Source organism: Nicotiana sylvestris, chromosome 12 (assembly GCF_000393655.2).
Source record: "Nicotiana sylvestris chromosome 12, ASM39365v2, whole genome shotgun sequence".
NCBI lineage: Eukaryota > Viridiplantae > Streptophyta > Magnoliopsida > Solanales > Solanaceae > Nicotiana > Nicotiana sylvestris.
The window spans coordinates 51511763-51530408 of record NC_091068.1 but is presented as its reverse complement, the minus strand read 5'-3'; positions in this window follow the sequence as shown (position 1 = coordinate 51530408).

The following is an 18646-nucleotide window of genomic DNA, read 5'->3' as shown; positions in this document are numbered from 1 at the left end:
TGAACCCAAAATAGTTAATTAAATATGACTAAGATCAAGGCGTAAGAGCCATTGTCGCCAGCCCGCACAAATACAAAACTTGAGGGTCGAATGAGCTCGAGTCGAAACCCGATTCGGAGACTGAACCCAAAATAGTTAACTAAATATGCCTAAGAACAAGGTGTAAGAGCCATTGTCGCCAGCCCACATATACTAAAAGGTCGTATCGACAAAAAGCGTAGGAGCCATTGACGGCAGCCCACATATACTAAAAGGTCACATCGACCAAAAGCGTAAGAGCCATTGTCGCCAGCCCACATATACTAAAAGGTCGCATTGACCAAAAGCGTAAGAGCCACTGTCGCCAGCCTAAAATCCGACAACTTAAGGGTCAAATAAGCTCGAGTCGATGCCCGACTCGGAGACTGAGCCCAATACAGTTGGCCTAAATATGCCTAAGAGCAAAAGCGTGTAAGAGCTTACGGGCTAGCCCAATGAGCTTCAAGGTCATGCCGTGAATCTAAGGATTCCCCTCGGCTCGACGACCAGTCTGTCTGGCTAAAATTAAGGCAAAAAGAAATGCATGAGAAACAAAACCGCAAGGTTTCTTCTTTATACAACATACTTCGAAAGTACTAATTACATAATCGGAAAGCAAAATCTACATTCCACCCTAGGGGCTATGGCTCATCGGCCTCATCTTCACTACCCTCAGCGTTGGACAGAAGCAACCGAGTACCGTGCTCGTCCGCCCTCGCCTGTGTCAAATCTTTTGAGAGGTCAAAACCTTTTTCACGAATCTCCTCGAGGGTTTTCCGCCGAGTTACACCGAGCGTATTCTTTGCTCCTATCTTCGCGGTCAACAATCTTTCTCAGCTTAGCTTGAGCATCAGTAGTGTCCTTCAAATAAACTGCTATTTTCTGGTCAGCCTTAGTTCGGCTCATTACACCTTCAGCTAGAGCATCCACAATCTCGGCCCTTATCTTCGAGAGATCGGTCTTGAGCTTTGCAATAGTATTTTTTTGAACCAAGCTATTGTCATGAGCTAAACGAAGTTGAACCTCAAGTGTGGAAGCCTTAGCCAGAGCACCCTCCTCCGTCGAAGCCTGAGCATCCGCTTGAGTTTTTACCTCATCATACTTGTGCTTGGCTCGGTCAACCTCATCTCGAAGGCACTCCAAGCCCTCCACCTTTCTCTGCAACTGAATAAACAAAACAGTAGTTTCAGGGGCTAGAAGGAGGAACGTCCGCTCACTCGGAACAAAAACTACATGCTCCTTCAAGTAGCTCTCATAATTTGAGCTCTAACTTGCCTCATACTGTAAGCGCACCAATTCGACTTCCCTTTCATCGCAAAGGAACCTCAGGGATTTCTCCTCGGCCAGAACTTTCCACAACCTGGCCTCATGGCGAAGTAGCTCAGGCTTAAGCTTGTCGAAGGCCTGCAAAAGAAGACTCAGTAAGGAGGGAAAGGTGCGAAACTCGAAAGGCCTGTACCAAAAAATCACCACGGAGTGAAGTCGTTGCGCTTCCTCGAAGACCGAGCGCATATCTGTCAATCCAGTTACCTCAGCTCTGAAAGGGTCGACACTGATTGAGGCATGGTCGCTCGATGTATGCAACCCCGGGTTTCTGGTACCCCTAGAAGTACTGTCGATGGAAAACAGCAATGGAGAAACCATCTTTCCAGAACCAGGAACCACGGACGCAGCAAGCTCGGACGATGCTTCCACTATGAAGCCCCGGTCCCGTTTTGCCTTGCTTCAAGCGCCATCGCCCCGCAAAGGTATCTCCTGCTTATCGTTATCATTCTTTATTCCAGAAGCTAGCGATCTCTCTTCCCCTCCCACCCCCCCAAGGGCACACGGCCTCGCCTCGTAAAGCTCCCCGATGCCTTCAATAACAAGGTTAGCATGCAGAAAGAGAGAGTGCGTTTTCAACTAAAAGAAGGGAATAAATCGCACAGCGCATACCGTGGTATTTTGCCTCCCACCTATCCTTAGATAAAGCTCTCCACTTACGCTCGTTGTGAGACGAGTGGGTCACCAACTTCCGAACCCAATCCGGCAAATCGAGAACCTCGTCTAGCATCCACGAACTCGCTGCAGAAAAAGAAAAGAAGGCACACTTATGGAACACCCCTTTGCCATAATTGAAGAACTGTGAAGGCACGAGTGTACCACTTACGTGTATAATTCCATTCCTTATGGAACAACGTAAATTCCACGAGGATAATATCTGCAATTTGCACTCGGACGAATTGGCTCATCCGCTCCCGATCCCCATCTTATTCATCATCAACAACGAAAGGCGTGGCCGACCGACATCGTAAGGTTAGCAGACCTCGATGATAAAATGGTCGGTATAGTCTGATGAGATGGCTAAGCATAAATTCGAGCCCTGCCTTCTCCGTAAGAAATCTCATCATCAACATTGTTTGCCAAAATGATGGGTGGATCTGTGCCAAGGTAACCCAATACTTTAAACAGAAGTCGAGCACAACCCTATCAAGAGGGCCCAGCGTGAAGGGATACGTGAACACATTCAGAAATCCCTCCGCATGGTCCGTAATACCATCATCCGGGGAAGGTACCTGTAGTACCACCTCTTCCCTCCATCCACAATCTTTCCTCACCGACTCAAGTTGTCCATTTTCTATCGAGGAAGTAAACTCCAAGGTATGCTCTCGTTGGTCCTGAGCATCGGGGCATTTTTTCTGGTGAAAAGTCCCCTCTCAAAGTAGAATGCTCTGAGCCCACAAGGCGAGAACTGGGGGTGAAACTCTCTCCTCCCTGCCAAACGGATCCTGATGTAGCAGTCATAATTACAGCAAAATTAGAGAACTGGAGCAGGAATTTAAACCAGAGCGTCAATACCGAAATAATGAAAAGCCTAACGTAGGAAAAAAGGTTAAACTCCTCAGAACGGTGGAATCTCCAAAAGGGTAAAAACAACCTTATATATGGAAAAGCGGCAACGATCCGCCTACCCATAGGCATATTAAAATGTTGGCCGAAATCACTTTGGGAAGATGTGCCGGTGGGGTCGCCTCGGTCACCTTACAGCCGTGTCGCCAATATGACAAGCATCGAACAATGTTTTGGGGTTGGAAACCCCCGCACCAAACAAGTCCCGAGGTGGTACCGACCTCGAGGACCTCCATCCAAAAGAAGTTAGGCTCCATGAAGTCTTTGGCATCATCACAAGTCCCGAGGTGGTACCCGACCTCGAGGACCTCCATCTAAAAGAAGTTAGGTTCCATGAAGTCTTTGGCATCATCACAAGTCCCAAGGTGGTACCCAACCTCGAGGACCTCCATCCAAAAGAAGTTAGGCTCCATAAAGTCTTTGGCATCATCACCAGTCTCGAGGTGGTACTTGACCTCGAGGACCTCTATCAAAAAGAAGTTAGGCTCTAGGAAGCCTTTGGCATTATCACTAGTCCCGAGGCGGTACCCGACCTTGAGGACCTCCATCAGAAAAAAGTTAGGCTCTAGGAAGCCAATAACATCATTACAAGTCTCGAGGTGGTACCCGACCTCGAGGACCTCTAGCAAGGAGAAGTTAAGCTCTAAGAAGCCAACGGCATCATCGCTAGTCCCAAGGTGGCACCCGACCTTGAAGATCTCCATCAGAAAAAGGTTAGGCTCCAGGAAGCCAATAACATCATTACAAGTCTCGAGGTGGTACCCGACCTCAAGGACCTCCGTCAAAATGGAGTTAGGCTCCAAAGAAATAAGCATTTAAACTCCACCCAGATGGGCTTGATCACGGGGTACCATCTAAATTCGGGTAAAACCTCGTTTGGGATTTATCTACAATGCCTTAGGGCTATATACGCTAAGTCCAAAGCAGGTTTCCAAGTGGCCCAGGTTTGAACGAACCCTCACTCGGGGACTGCTCTCGAAATCTTAAAGGCAGTCCCTATCCTCAGACCTCCAAGCAAATCTCCCCTTAAAGATTACCATAGGATCTAAATGGTAATCCCGATCTCAAGGCTTGAAGCGTTACTTTCATTTAACTCGAAGTAAGGGTCCCGATGACCGGAGTTTATTGGCCCAATCCAGGCTCGATCCAAGGGACCGCAAAGGGTTACGCAGGAAGCCATATTAATCAATCAAAGGTCAGAAAAAACACTTGCATCTGGGTTCGATATTGGTAGAAGCTGATAGAGTCACGCGTTCAAAGTCTCCATAAACGTAAATAAAAGGGAATACAGCAAGCATCAAAGACAAAATTAAAGAAACATCTTTGTATTCATAAAATTTTGATTACAAAAACCCGCGATAGGTCCTTACATATGATTACAAAAGACCATAAGGGGTCCTTACACAGAAACAAAGAAGCAAAAAAGTACACATGTAGCAAAAGACAAGTCCATGGGATATCCCGATTATCATGAAGGCTTACATCATAAGTATGGTATCATTAATGTGACATCATCGCGGGAAGTCCAAAGAGTTGGATATCAAAATCATTTCTTGTCGCTCCTCTCTAAGAAATGTAGGGACTATCTGTATACGGTAAAATCAGAGGGTCCAATTCCTCGTCATCGAGGCACCTCATAAAATCATCTCGAAGCCTCGAGGCTACAAGGCTATGGTAGAGTTTCCTCTCTCGAGGTTTGTCGACGCCCGACCTTGGGATAATATTGACCATAGCTATGGTAGAAATGGGGAGTTCCCAAGGTACACGGATAGGACTCACAGAGACTAGTGGACTGTCCTAACCCTGAATCAGGTGTCATCTAGCTATCCCATCTTTGCTTCTTTGTCATTAATGTATTTTGTACTATATTGGGATTCCCCTCCTATATAAAGGGGATCATTGTCATTTTGTAGACCCATGTTGCTTCAGTTGCTCCACACGAAATATACAAGAACATTCTCTCTGCTTTCTAACACATTCTCTTGATATTATTGTTTCCATTTATTATCTTCATTATTGTTCATCATTTATTGCATATTATTGGCTATAAAGAGCCTTCATTGATTTCACTATAACTGTTAGCCATACTTCGACTACCTTCGATAGTTCACAACCGAGCTCCGGAATCGACCTCGAGTCCCCCGAATTGACAAGCTCGAGGCCTCGATTGTTAACCTATTGGTTTGGTTATCACCTTATTCTTAACTCTCATTTCGTTTCTAAGCCTCACATACATAGCATCAACTGCTTAACAACTAGCATAAAGATAGATCATGTATTTTTAGAGTCCCATAATCAAATTTAATTGTTATTACCATTTTCACGATAAACAATTGAGCCATCACTATGTGATGCTTATTTGTGTAATTAGACTTAACTAATTGACTAAGTAGGATAATTACTTGTCACGGCCCGGAATTCCCACCCTCGGGAGTCGTGATGGTGCCTACTCGTAGAAGCTAGGCAAGCCACAAATCCTAAATCCCTAACTCCTTTATTTTTAATCCTTTTTGTTGAGCATAACATCAAGTGTTAAATATTAATATAACAGCGGAAATATGGAATTAAAGCGGAAGATTTAAATTAAATAAGCTGAATAATAATGCGGAAATCAACATATGCCTCTACCCAAGAACTGGTGTCATATCACTCACGAACTACTAAGAGTACTAAATACAACTGTTTGAAAGAAATATAACATTGTTTGTCTCGAATACATGAGATAATAGAATGCAATATAAGATAGAGGAGACGATGAGCCTACGGACGCCTGCAAGGCTACCTTGGTATCTCGGTGGGCTGAAGGATGGCTCCCGTGCTACTGCTGTTGTCCAATACCTAGATCTGTGCAAAAGAGCACAAAGTATAGTATCAGCACAACCGACCTCATGTGTTGGTAAGTGCCTAGCCTAACCTCGGCGAAGTAGTGATAAGGCTAGGACCAGACTACCAAATAACCTGTGCAGTTCAAATATATATACATGTACAACGGAAAAGAAATATGGGAAATAACCAGTCAGTGTGGGAAGGGGAAACATGCTGGGAGAGGTAACAGTTCCAAATAGAAAACCTCAATAAAAGGGGGGAAGCAACAAAGCCAGAATGTCAACAATAATCAGAAATCAACAATTTGCACGGCATCACCCTTCGTGTTTTTACTCTCATCCTCACACAAACAATATCAATAATAAAAATGTGCACGGCATCACCCTTCGTGCTTTTACTCTCGTTCTCACCAAATCAATTGTATCATAATAATGTGCACGGCATCACCCTTCGTACTTTTACTCTCTTTCCTCACTATATAGTCAACGAATATCGGTACGGGATGGTACATCGTACGGCACGGCATCACCCTTCGTGATTTTCACTCTTTCCTCATAATAGAAAACAATGCACGGCATCACCCTTCGTGCTTTAACACTCTTACTCACCCAAACAACAATCACAAACAAAGGGGCAATGAAGTAGACAAATAATGGTAGAAATCTCGGCAAGGGAATAAAATTAAATAGTTAAATCCCGGCAAGGGAACAATATCAATAATCTCAGCATTCCGGCAAGGGAGATAATCAACAAAGCAACAAACATCCCGGCAAGGGGACAATTCAATAACTCTTTCTCTTTCTTTCACTTCTTACTTTATAACTCACTTTACCACTTGAGTCAATGCTCCAAAGGGGTTCAATTATCTCATATACTTTCACAATTCGTATTATAACTCGAGCCAATGCTCCTCGAAGTTCAAAGATCACCATTTCTTTCACATGCTTTTTACAACATATAGAAATCATCATTAAGGCATGAAAGATACAACAAGATCAGAATATCCGCAATATAAAGACTCATGGTCATGCTAGACACCAACGTATAGATACTCGTCACCATGCCTATACGTCGTACTCGACAATTAGAACGTAGCAAATAAGACTCAACTCCTAATCCCTCAAGCTAAGGTTAGACCAAACACTTACCTCGAAGCTTTGAATACCACTCAAACCTCAATTATAGCTTTACCCCCTTGATTCCACCACCAATCCGCTCGAATCTAGTCACAAGTTACTTAATTACATCAATAAGTGCTAAATGAATCAACCCCAATGCATGAAAATGAGTTTTCCCAAAGTTTTACCCAAACAGTCAAAATCACCCCCGGGCCCACATGGTCGAAACCCGAGGTTCGGACCAAAACCCGATTACTCATTCCCCCACGAATCCAAATGTATAATTTGTTTTGAAATCGGACCTCAAATTGAGGTCCAAATCCCCAATTTTTGAAAAACCTAGGTTCTACCCAAAACACCCAATTTCCCCCATGAAAATCTTTGATTTTAAGTTGAAACCATGTTAAAAGATGTTAATGATTGAAGAAAACTAGTTAAAAATGACTTACAATTGATTTGGATAAGAAAGGTTGTTTGAAAAATCGCCTCTTATGTTTTTGGGATTTTGAAAAGTGAAAAATAACTGAAAAATCCCGTCTATTTATACCCCTCTCAGACCCTCACTGCGGACCGCATAAAAAGGACTGCGGCCGCGGAGCTCCACCGCGAACCGCATTAAACGGACTGCAGTCGCACAGGCCTTCCTGAAGACCTACAGTTCAGCACCTTGTGCAGACCGCACAAAGGCGACTGTGACCGCACAGCCTCCACCGCGCCCCGCATAAAGGCGACTGCGGCCGCGCTGACCCCTCTGCGGTCGCACGCGATTTCTCGCGGACCGCACTAAAGGGTTCAGAGGCCTGCAACTTCCTGAACCTGCAACATTTGACTTTCTAAGCCTAAGGCATCCCGGAACCTACTCGAACTCACCCGAGCCCTCGAAACCCCAACCCAAGTATACACACAACCTCAAAAACATCCTACAGACATATTCGTGTCATCAAATTACCAAAATAACATCACGAGCATCAAATTAAACCTCGAGATCAATGAAATTTCTCAAAACTCTTTTAAACATCACATTTCTTGATTAAGGTCCGGATACCGTCAAACGACGACCGTTTTTAACCAAATTTCACAAGAATGACTCAAGTCATATATAAAACTTGTACCGGGCGCCGGAACCAAAATACGGGCCCGATACCAACTCGTACTAATCAAATTTCATTTCAATTTAAGAAAATAGGTGATGACCCTTTGGGTCGTCATATTCTACACCTCTAAAACAATCGTTCGTCCTTGAACGGACAGAAGAAGGAAGTACCTGAATCGGGGAATAAATGAGGATAACGGCTCCGCATATCGGACTCGGACTCCCAGGTCGATGCCTCAGGAGGCTGACCTCTCCATTGAACACGAACAGAAGGGAAACCCTTGGATCTCAACTGACAAACTTGTTGGTCTAGAATAGCTACCGGCTCCTCCTCATAGGACAAGTCCTTGTCCAACTGGACAGTGCTGAAATCTAACACGTAGGATGGATCGTCGTGATACTTCCGAAACATGGACACATGGAACACTGGATGCACGGCTGATAAGCTCGGCGGCAATGCAAGTCTATAAGCCACCTCTCCCACTCGATCAAGAATTTCAAACGGACCAATGAACCTAGGGCTAAGCTTGCCCTTCTTCCCAAATCTCATCACGCTCTTCATAGGCGACACTCGGAGCAATACCCGCTCACCAACCATAAAAGCCACATCTCGAACCTTACGATCTGCATAGCTCTTTTGCCTGGACTGAGCTGTACGAAGCCTATCCTGAATGATCCTGACATTGTCCAAGGCCTCCTAAACCAGATCCATGCCCAACAACCGAGCCTCTCCCGGCTCAAACCATCCAATCGGATATCGACATCGCCTACCATATAAAGCCTCATAAAGAGACATCTAGATACTCGACTAGTAACTGTTGTTGTAGGCAAACTCTGCTAAAGGGAAAAACTGATCCCACGAACCTCCAAAGTCAATAACACAAGCTCGGAGCATATCCTCCAATATCTGAATAGTCCGCTCGGACTGCCCGTCTGTCTGAGGATGAAATGTTGTACTCAACTCAACCTGGGTGCCCAACTCTCGCTGAACTGCTCTCCAGAAATGCAAAGTAAACTGCGTACCTCGGTCTGAAATGATAGATACCGGCACACCATGAAGGCGAACAATCTCTCGAATATAGATCTCAACTAACCTCTCGGATGAATAGGAGACTGCCACAGGAATGAAATGTGCTGACTTGGTCAGCCTATCAACAATGACCCAAACTGCGTCGAACTTCTTCTGAGTCAGCGGAAGTCCAGTAACGAAGTTCATAGTGATCCGCTCCCACTTCCACTCGGGAAGCTCAATCCTCTAAAACAATCCACCAGGCCTCTGATGCTCGTACTTAACCTGTTGACAATTCAAACACCGTGCCACATATGCCACAATATCCTTCTTCATTCTATGCCACCAATAATGCTACTGCAAATCCTGATACATCTTCGCGGCGCCCAGATGAATAGAGGACCGAGAACTATGGGCCTCCTCTAAAATCAACTCTCGAAGCCCATCCACATTAGGCACACAAACTCGGCCCTGCAATCTCAAAACTCCATCAGCATCTAAGGTAACCTGGTTGGCACCTCCACGCTGCACCATGTCTCTAAGGACACACAAATGGGGATCATCAAACTGCTGATCACGGATATGCTCCAATAATGAAGAACGAGCGACTGTGCAAGCTAATACTCGACTAAGGCTCAGAAATATCCAACCTCACAAATCTATTGGCCAAACCCTGAACATCCAAATCAAGCAACCTTTCACCGACTGGAATATAAGCAAGACTGCCCATACTGGATGACTTTCTACTCAAAGCATCGGCCACCACATTGGCCTTTCCCGGGTGATATAAGATAGTGATATCATAATCCTTCAACAATTCCAACCACCTCCTCTGCCTCAAATTCAACTTCTTTTGCTTGAACAAATACTGAAGACTCTTGTGATTAGTGAACACCTTACATGCCACGCCATACAGATAATGCCTCCAAATCTTCAGTGCATGAACAATGGCTGCCAACTCTAAATCATGCACCAGATAGTTCTTCTCATGAATCTTCAATTGCCGCGATGCATAGGCAATGACCTTGTCATCCTGCATCAACACTACACCAAGCCCAATACGAGATGCATCACAATAAACGGTATAAGGCCTTGAACCTGTGGGCAAAACTAACACCGGTGCCGTAGTCAGAGCTGTCTTGAGCCTCTGAAAGCTCGCCTCACACTCGTTCGACCATTTGAACTGGGCACCCTTCTGGGTCAACCTGGTCATCGGGGCTGCGATAGATGAGAACCCCTCCACAAACCGACGATAGTAGCCTGCCAATCCCAAGAAACTCCGAATCTCTGTAGCTGATGCTGGTCTAGGCCAGTTCTTGACTGCCTCAATCTTCTTCGGGTCAACCTGAATACCCTCTACTGATACGACATGACCCAGGAATGCAACTAAACTCAACCAGAACTCACACTTCGAAAACTTCGCATATAGCTGACTATCCTTCAGAGTCTGAAGAACCACTCTGAGATGCTACCCATGCTCCTCCTGGTTGCGGGAATATATCAGAATATCATCAATGAAGACTATCACGAACGAATCCAAATAAGGCCTGAACACTCAGTTAATCAAATCCATAAAAGCTGTTGGGGCATTTGTCAACCCGAATGACATAACCAAGAACTCATAATGCCCGTACCGAGTGCGAAAAGCTGTCTTAGGGACATCGGGTGCCCTAATCCTCAATTGATGGTAGCCAGATCTCAAGTCAATCTTTGAAAATACCTTAGCACCCTGAAGCTGATCGAACAAATCATCAATCCTCGGCAGTGGATACTTATTCTTGATAGTGACCTTGTTCAACTGCCGGTAATCAATGCACATTCTCATCGAACCATCCTTTTTCTTGACAAACAACACCGGCGCACCCCAAGGCAAAATGCTGGGTCTAATGAAACCCTTCTCAAGCAAGTCTTGCAACTGCTCCTTCAACTCTTTCAACTCTAGCAGGGCCATGCGATATGGCGGAATAAAAATGGGCTGAGTGCCCGGAGCCAAATCGATGGAGAAATCAATATCCATATCGGGTGGCATCCCCAGCAGGTCTGAAGGGAAAACCTCAAGAAACTCATGAACAACGAGCACAGAATCAATAGAGGGAACCTCAGCACTAGAATCACGAACATAAGCCAAATAGGCCAAACACCCCTTCTCGACCATACGCCGAGCCTTCACATATGAAATAACACTGTGGGTAGAATGATCAGGAGTCCCTCTCCACTCTAAACGGGGCAAATCCAGTAAGGCTAAGGTCACAGTCTTGGCATGAAAGTCCAAGATGGCGTGGTATGGGGATAACCAGTCTATCCTCAATATAACATCAAAGTCGACCATGTCTAACAGTAACAAATAAACACGGGTCTCAAGACCCCCAATCACCACAATACAAGAACGATGAACTCGTTTGACCACAATAGAATCACCCACCGGTGTAGACACATAAACAGGAATACTCAATGAATCACTAGGCATGACCAGGTACGGTGCAAAATAAGATGACACATATGAATACGTAGACCCTGGATCAAATAGCACTAAAGAATCTCTATCACAAACCAGAATGGTACCTATAATGACTACATCAGAAGCCTCAGCCTCAAGCCTATTTGGAAGGGCATAACATCGGGGTTGTGCCCCACCACCCTGAACTACCTTCCCGGGATGGCCTGTTGCTGGTTGGCCTCCACCTCTAGCGGCCTGAGCTCCACCTCTAGGACCTCTACCTCCACCTCTAGCACCTCTACCCCCACCTCTAACTGGCTGGGCGGGCTGTTGAACGCCTGGTGCCTGTACCATAGCACGAGAACCCTGATGCTGAGAGTTACCTGGTGCTCGAGGGTAAAACCTGGCAATGTGACCGGGATCACCACAAGTGTAACAAGCCCTCAGTTGCTGAAACTGTTGGCCCTGTCGACCTGAATGACCACCTCGAAAACTCTAAAGCGACGGTGCACTGATGGGAGCTGGTGGTGCACTGTAAGGCTGCTGATCAGAATAGTGCGTCTGAGAACCACGACCACCTGAAGTACCATGAGAGACCTAGAGAGCTGACTGAAAGGGCCTAGGAGGATGGCTTCTACCATATGAATCTCTACCTCCAGACGAGGTACCACTGAATTTTGCCTGAATGACGGGGCCTCTTATCCGACCCATGACCACCTCCCTATGACAGAACCATCTCAACTATACGGGCCACATTGGCCGCCTCCTGGAAAGTGATCTCACTCCCGGCCTCCTTGTCCATCTGAAGACGAATCAGCTGAATAAGACCATCAATAAACCTCATCACCCTCTCTCTCTCGGTGGGAAGTATGACAAGAGCATAGCGATCTAGATCGATGAACCTAGTCTCATAATGGGTGACCGTCATGGAACCCTGCTGGAGGCGCTCAAACTACCTCCGAAAGGCCTCTCTCTGAGTCACGGGGAGAAATTTCTCCAAAAACAACGCTGTGAACTGCTCCCAAGTCAAAGATGGGGAACCGGCTGGTCTAGCTAAGCAATAATCCCTCCACCAAGTCTTGGCGGATCCAGACAGACGAAAGGTAGCAAAATCAACTCCATTGGTCTCAACGATCCCCATGTTCCGAAGAACCTCGTGACAACTATCCAGATAATCCTGGGGATCCTCAATAGATGCACCGCTGAATGTAGAAGTGAAGAGCTTGGTGAACCTATCCAGCCTCCACAAAGCATCAGCAGACATAGCCGCTCCATCGCCGGTCTAACCTACTATACCTGGCTGAACTGCCACAGCTGGTTGAACCGCTGGAACCTGAACCTGGGGAGCTACCTACTTTGGAGTGCGCGTAGTAGCAGTCTGAGCCCCTCCACCAGCCTGAGAAGTGGCTAGTGCTATGGGAAGCAAACCCACTTGGGTGACACTCTCCATGAGGCCCACCAATCAGACCAGAGTGTCCTGAAGAACTGAGGTGGTAATGAACCCCAATGGGACCTGAGCTGGGCCTACCGGAACTGCTGGGGCCGGAACCTCCTCCTCAAAATCAACCTGAGGCTCCGCCACTAGTGCTGCTGCTCGGGGCTGAGCTCTGCCCCTACCTCGGCCTCTAGCACGGCCTCGGCCTCGGCCTTTGCCCCCAGTGAGAGCTCCTGCTGGGGGTCGGGCTACTGAGCAGTAAATGAGGAAGCGCATGTTCTCTCCATCTTTGATAGAACAGAGTAGAAATCTAATTAGCATTTGAGGAACAAATCCGCACAACAAGAAAGAACAAGTGTGAAATTTTCCTAACTCTATAGCACCTGGGGGATAAGTACAAACGTCTTCGTACCGATCCCTCAGACTCTACTGAGCTTGTCTGTGAGTTGTGAGACCTATGTAACCTAAAGCTCTGATACCAACTTATCATGATCCGGAATTCCCACCCTCGGGAGCCGTGATGGCGCCTACTCGTAGAAGTTAGGCAAGCCAAAAATCCTAAATCCCTAACTCCTTTATTTTTAATCCTTTTTATTAAGCATAACATCAAGCGTTAAATATTAATATAACGGTGGAAATATGGAATTAAAGCGGAAGATTTAAATTAAATAAGCTGAACAATAATACGGAAATCAACATATGCCTCCACCCAAGAACAGGTGTCACATCACTCACGAACTACTAAGAGTACTAAATACAACCTTTTGAAAGAAATATAACATTGTTTGTCTCGAATACATGAGATAATAGAATGGAATATAAGATAGAGGAGACGCCGAGCCTGCGGACGCCTGCAAGGCTACCTCGGTATCTCAGTGGGCTTAAGGCTGGCTCCCGCGCTACTGCTGCTGTCCAATACCTTGATCTATGCAAAAGAGCATAGAGTTTAGTATCAGCACAACCGACCTCATGTGCTGGTAAGTGCCTAGCCTAACCTCGGCGAAGTAGTGACAAGGCTAGGACCAGACTACCAAATAACCTATGTAGTTCAAATATATATACATGTACAACGAAAAAGAAATATAGGAAATAAACAATTAGTGTGGGAAGGGGAAACATGTTGGGGGAGGTAACAATTCCAAATAGAAAACCTCAATAAAAGGGGGGAAGCAACAAAGCCAGAATGTCAACAATAATCAGAAATCAACAATTTGCACGACATCACCCTTCGTGCTTTTACTCTCGTCCTCACACAAATAATATCAATAATAAAAATATGCACGGCATCACCCTTCGTGCTTTTACTCTCGTTCTCACCAAATCAATCGTATCATAATAATGTGCACGACATCACCCTTCGTACTTTTACTCTCTTTCCTCACCGTATAGTCAACGAATATCGGTACGGGATGGTACATCGTACGGCACGGCATCACCCTTCGTACTTTTCACTCTTTCCTCACTATAGCAAACAATGCACGACATCACCCTTTGTGCTTTAACACTCTTCCTCACCCAAACAACAATCACAAACAAAGGGGCAAGGGAGTAGACAAATAATGGTAGAAATCCCGACAAGGGAATACAATTAAACAGTTAAATCCCAGCAAGGGAACAATATCAATAATCTCAGCATTCCGGCAAGGGAGATAATCAACAAAGCAACAAACATCCCGGTAAGGGGACAATTCAATAACTCTTTCTCTTTCTTTCACTTCTTACTTTATAACTCACTTTACCATTTGAGTCAATGCTCCAAAGGGGTTCAATTATCTCATATACTTTCACAATTCGTATTATAACTCGAGCCAATGCTCCTCGAAGTTCAAACATCACCATTTTTTCACATGCTTTTTACAATATATAGAAATCATCATTAAGGCATGAAAGATACAACAAGATCAGAATATCCGCAATATAAAGACTCACGGTCATGCTAGACACCAACGTATAGATACTCGTCACCATGCCTATACGTCGTACTCGACAATTAGCACGTAGCAAATAAGACTCAACTCCTAATCCCTCAAGCTAAGGTTAGACCAAACACTTACCTCGAAGCTTTGAACACCACTCAAGCCTCAATTATAGTTTTACCCCCTTGATTCCACCACCAATCCGCTCGAATCTAGTCACAAGTTACTTAATTACATCAATAAGTGCTAAATGAATCAACCTCAATGCATAAAAATGAGTTTTCCCAAAGTTTTACCCAAAAAGTCAAAATCACCCCCGGGCCCACGTGGTCGAAACCTGAGGTTCGGACCAATACCCGATTACCCATTCCCCCACGAATCCAAATGTATAATTTGTTTTAAAATTGGACATCAAATTGAGGTCCAAATCCCCAATTTTTGGAAAACCTAGGTACCCAAAACACCCAATTTCCCCCATGAAAATTTTTGATTTTAAGTTGAAACCATGTTAAAAGGTGTTAGTGATTGAAGAAAACTAGTTAAAAACAACTTACAATTGATTTGGATAAGTAAAATTGTTTGAAAAATCGCCTCTTATATTTTTGGGGTTTTGAAAAGTGAAAAATAACTAAAAATCCCGTCTATTTATACCCCTCTTAGACCCTCACCGTGGACCGCATAAAAAGGATTGCGGCCGCGGAGCTCCACCGCGGACCGCATTAAACGGACTGCAGCCGCACATGCCTCCCTGAGGACCTGCAGTTCAGCACCCTATGCAGACCACACAAAGGCGACTGCGGCCGCACAGCCTCCATCGCACCGCACACAAAGGCGACCGCGGCCGCGCTGGCCCCTCTGCGGTCGCACGCGATTTCTCGCGGACCGCACTAAAGGGTTAAGAGGCCTGCAACTTCCTGAACCTGCAACATCTGACTTTCTAAGCCTAAGGCATCCCAGAACTTACTCGAACTTACCCGAGCCCTCGAAACTCCAACTCAAGTATACACACAACCTCAAAAACATCCTATGGACATATTCGTATCATCAAATTACCAAAATAATATCACGAGCATCGAATTAAACCTCGAGATCAATGAAATTTCTCAAAACTCTTTTAAACATCACATTTTCAATTAAGGTCCGGGTCGCGTCAAACGACGTCCGTTTTTAACCAAATTTTACAGGAATGATTCAAGTCATATATAAGACCTGTACCAGGCACCATAACCAAAATACGGGCCCGATACCAACTCGTTCTAATCAAATTTCATTTCAATTTCCTTAGACATTTTCAGAAAAACAATTTCCTTAAAAAAATTTACTTCTCGGGCTAGGGACCTTGGATTTCGATTCCGAGCATACGCCCGAGTCTTATATTTTCCTACGGACCCTACGGGACCGTCAAATCATGGGTCCGGGTCTGTTTATCCAAAATATTGACCGAAGTCAAATTTATTTATTTTAACATCAAAACTTAGCATTTTTCACAAAATTTTATATTTAAGCTTTCCGGCTACGCGCCCGGATTGCGCACGCAAATCGAAGCGACTCTAAATGAGGTTTTCAAGGCCTTGGAAGCACATAATGGGTAAAAAACAGGTGATGACCCTTTGGGTCGTCACATTACTCGAATTTTTGTTTGGTTTGTCCCTTATGGTGTCTGTTCTATCATGTTGATTAAGGATGAGAATTCATGTTATTTGTTAAGAGACCCCACTTGTGCTATTTGCCATAACTTATTGACTATTGCTCCTAGTGTTCTTAAATCATTAGTATAACCTAAAATTGAAGACATTAGTGTGTGTATTTAGCTTCTTAAAATATGCTTCCTTCTTTGAGCTGGCAATGAACCTCTTTATGGACCTTTAACTACTCGTTTAGGCAAGTTTGATTCATTATGTTTAGTGTTTTGTTTAAAGCAATAACAAGAGTAATAGGGAATATCATACATGTTTCGATCCTTTACATGTGTTGTTTGGCATGAAACTCTTCTTCTTTGCACTATGTTGATTGTTTATTTGTTATAATATACACTAGCACAATCACTTAAAAGGTCTGCCTCTAGGAATATATGTCAAGTCTACCTTAACTTGTCAAGCATATGGTTTTGTAAAACCTTGCCTTAAAAGATCAGTCAAATAATACCTTCAATTGAGCTTCTCTTCACTGTTGCTAAATTGTGGAGCAATTTATGGTCCTTACTTGTATTCCGGGAGATTTTAAAGGCCCAAATGTATTTGGGTTCGCCCTGTATCTTGTTAATATGTCTTTGGGCCCGTGGATACTATATTTCAGTTTTAATGATTGTTTTGGCCTATAATAACGATAATGGGGGTAATAGCTAAAAAAGGGCTTGATGTAGTTTAATTTTCACATGAATGGGTAGATAACATACCTATAGGCTAAAATAGTCTTGCTTGCTACTTGTCAACTATATGCTCTATGTATGCATATTATTTGTTAGTGATATCATGCCCATAGGACCTTTAAATTTGCCTATCCTTCTTAGAAATTATGAGTTTAGAACATCAAACAATTGGTAATTAAACGCTGCCTATGTGATTTGTGATATTGTTTAGAAATCATACTTATCAGACCTACTCTATGCTGATCTGTCTGATTATTTGCTACTACTTAGAAATCATGTTTTAGGACTCCACACTTAGCAATCATGCCTATAGGACTTTATACAAAGTAATCAAAACTATTTGTGCTACCATGTTCTAAGAACTATGCTCCTATCGCATTACATCTAGAAGCCATGTTTACAGGATTGTAAACTATAACTCATAATAATCGAGGACTTGAATCACCTAGAGATCCTGCCTAGAGGATTTAATAATGAAGTCTACCTTTTCTATGATATTCGCATATAAATCATATCCATAGGCTTAATTAGTTCATAATTGGCTTAATTAGTTCATAACTAGCCGCCTACATTTTCCACATAGAGATCATATTTTAGGATCCAATTAAATAATTTGATAATGCAGATCAATTCATAAACTGTCTAGCCCACTCTTACAATTAGAAAGGATGCTCATATGAAAATCTACCTTGATTCTTCCACTTCTTTACAACCGTTTAATTAGTAATTGCTTAACACTCATGTGAGTCTACTTGTGGATGTAAACGTGAGCCATGTTATGATAAGTGCGCTTCTGTGAAGTCCTATTTGTTTAAATTATTTGGCGCCTACTCTTTTAATTTTGACCAGCCTAGGATGAGTCTAGAACCACTGATATAGTCGTCCAACACCTCCTAGACAATAGGCATGGGATAGATAGACACATATAGGGTACAACTTAGAATTGAATTAGTGTATTTTAGGTAAACAACTTAAAGATAGTAATCGGGCAGCTGGAGATGATAGTTTGTGCTCGCTGGATAATATGAGAAATCATTGCACTTAGAGGTTGCGTAGTATTATTTATGTTGTACAGGGTGATTCTTTAGGCTAAATTATTTAGGACCTCCCACAGTGTCTAGTTGTTCCTATATATTTTAGTGATTAGTATTGGATTTGTTTAAGTAGGTTGAACATCTTTGTAACTAAAAGGTTGTACCAGTCAATATTATCAATGAATAAAGTATTAATTGTTCTCCTTGCATTATTTCCATACCACTTCTTCAAATTAGTTAATTATTTAGTTGGTTTATATTCGATCACCCCATATCCATCTAGAATAATTAATCGCTTGCTTTGACCGCTTATTCCCTTAGTTTAGTAATGGATTAATATGTGTGCTCATTTAGGATAATTAGTTAATAATTTAATATTCTTACATAGTCTAAAATTCGGTCGGGAACCAACTGGACCTCGAAAAGTGCCTAACACCTTTTTTTGAGGTAATTTTAGCCCGTACCCGATCTTTTATAACACAGGCCAGTTAAGACAGAGTTAT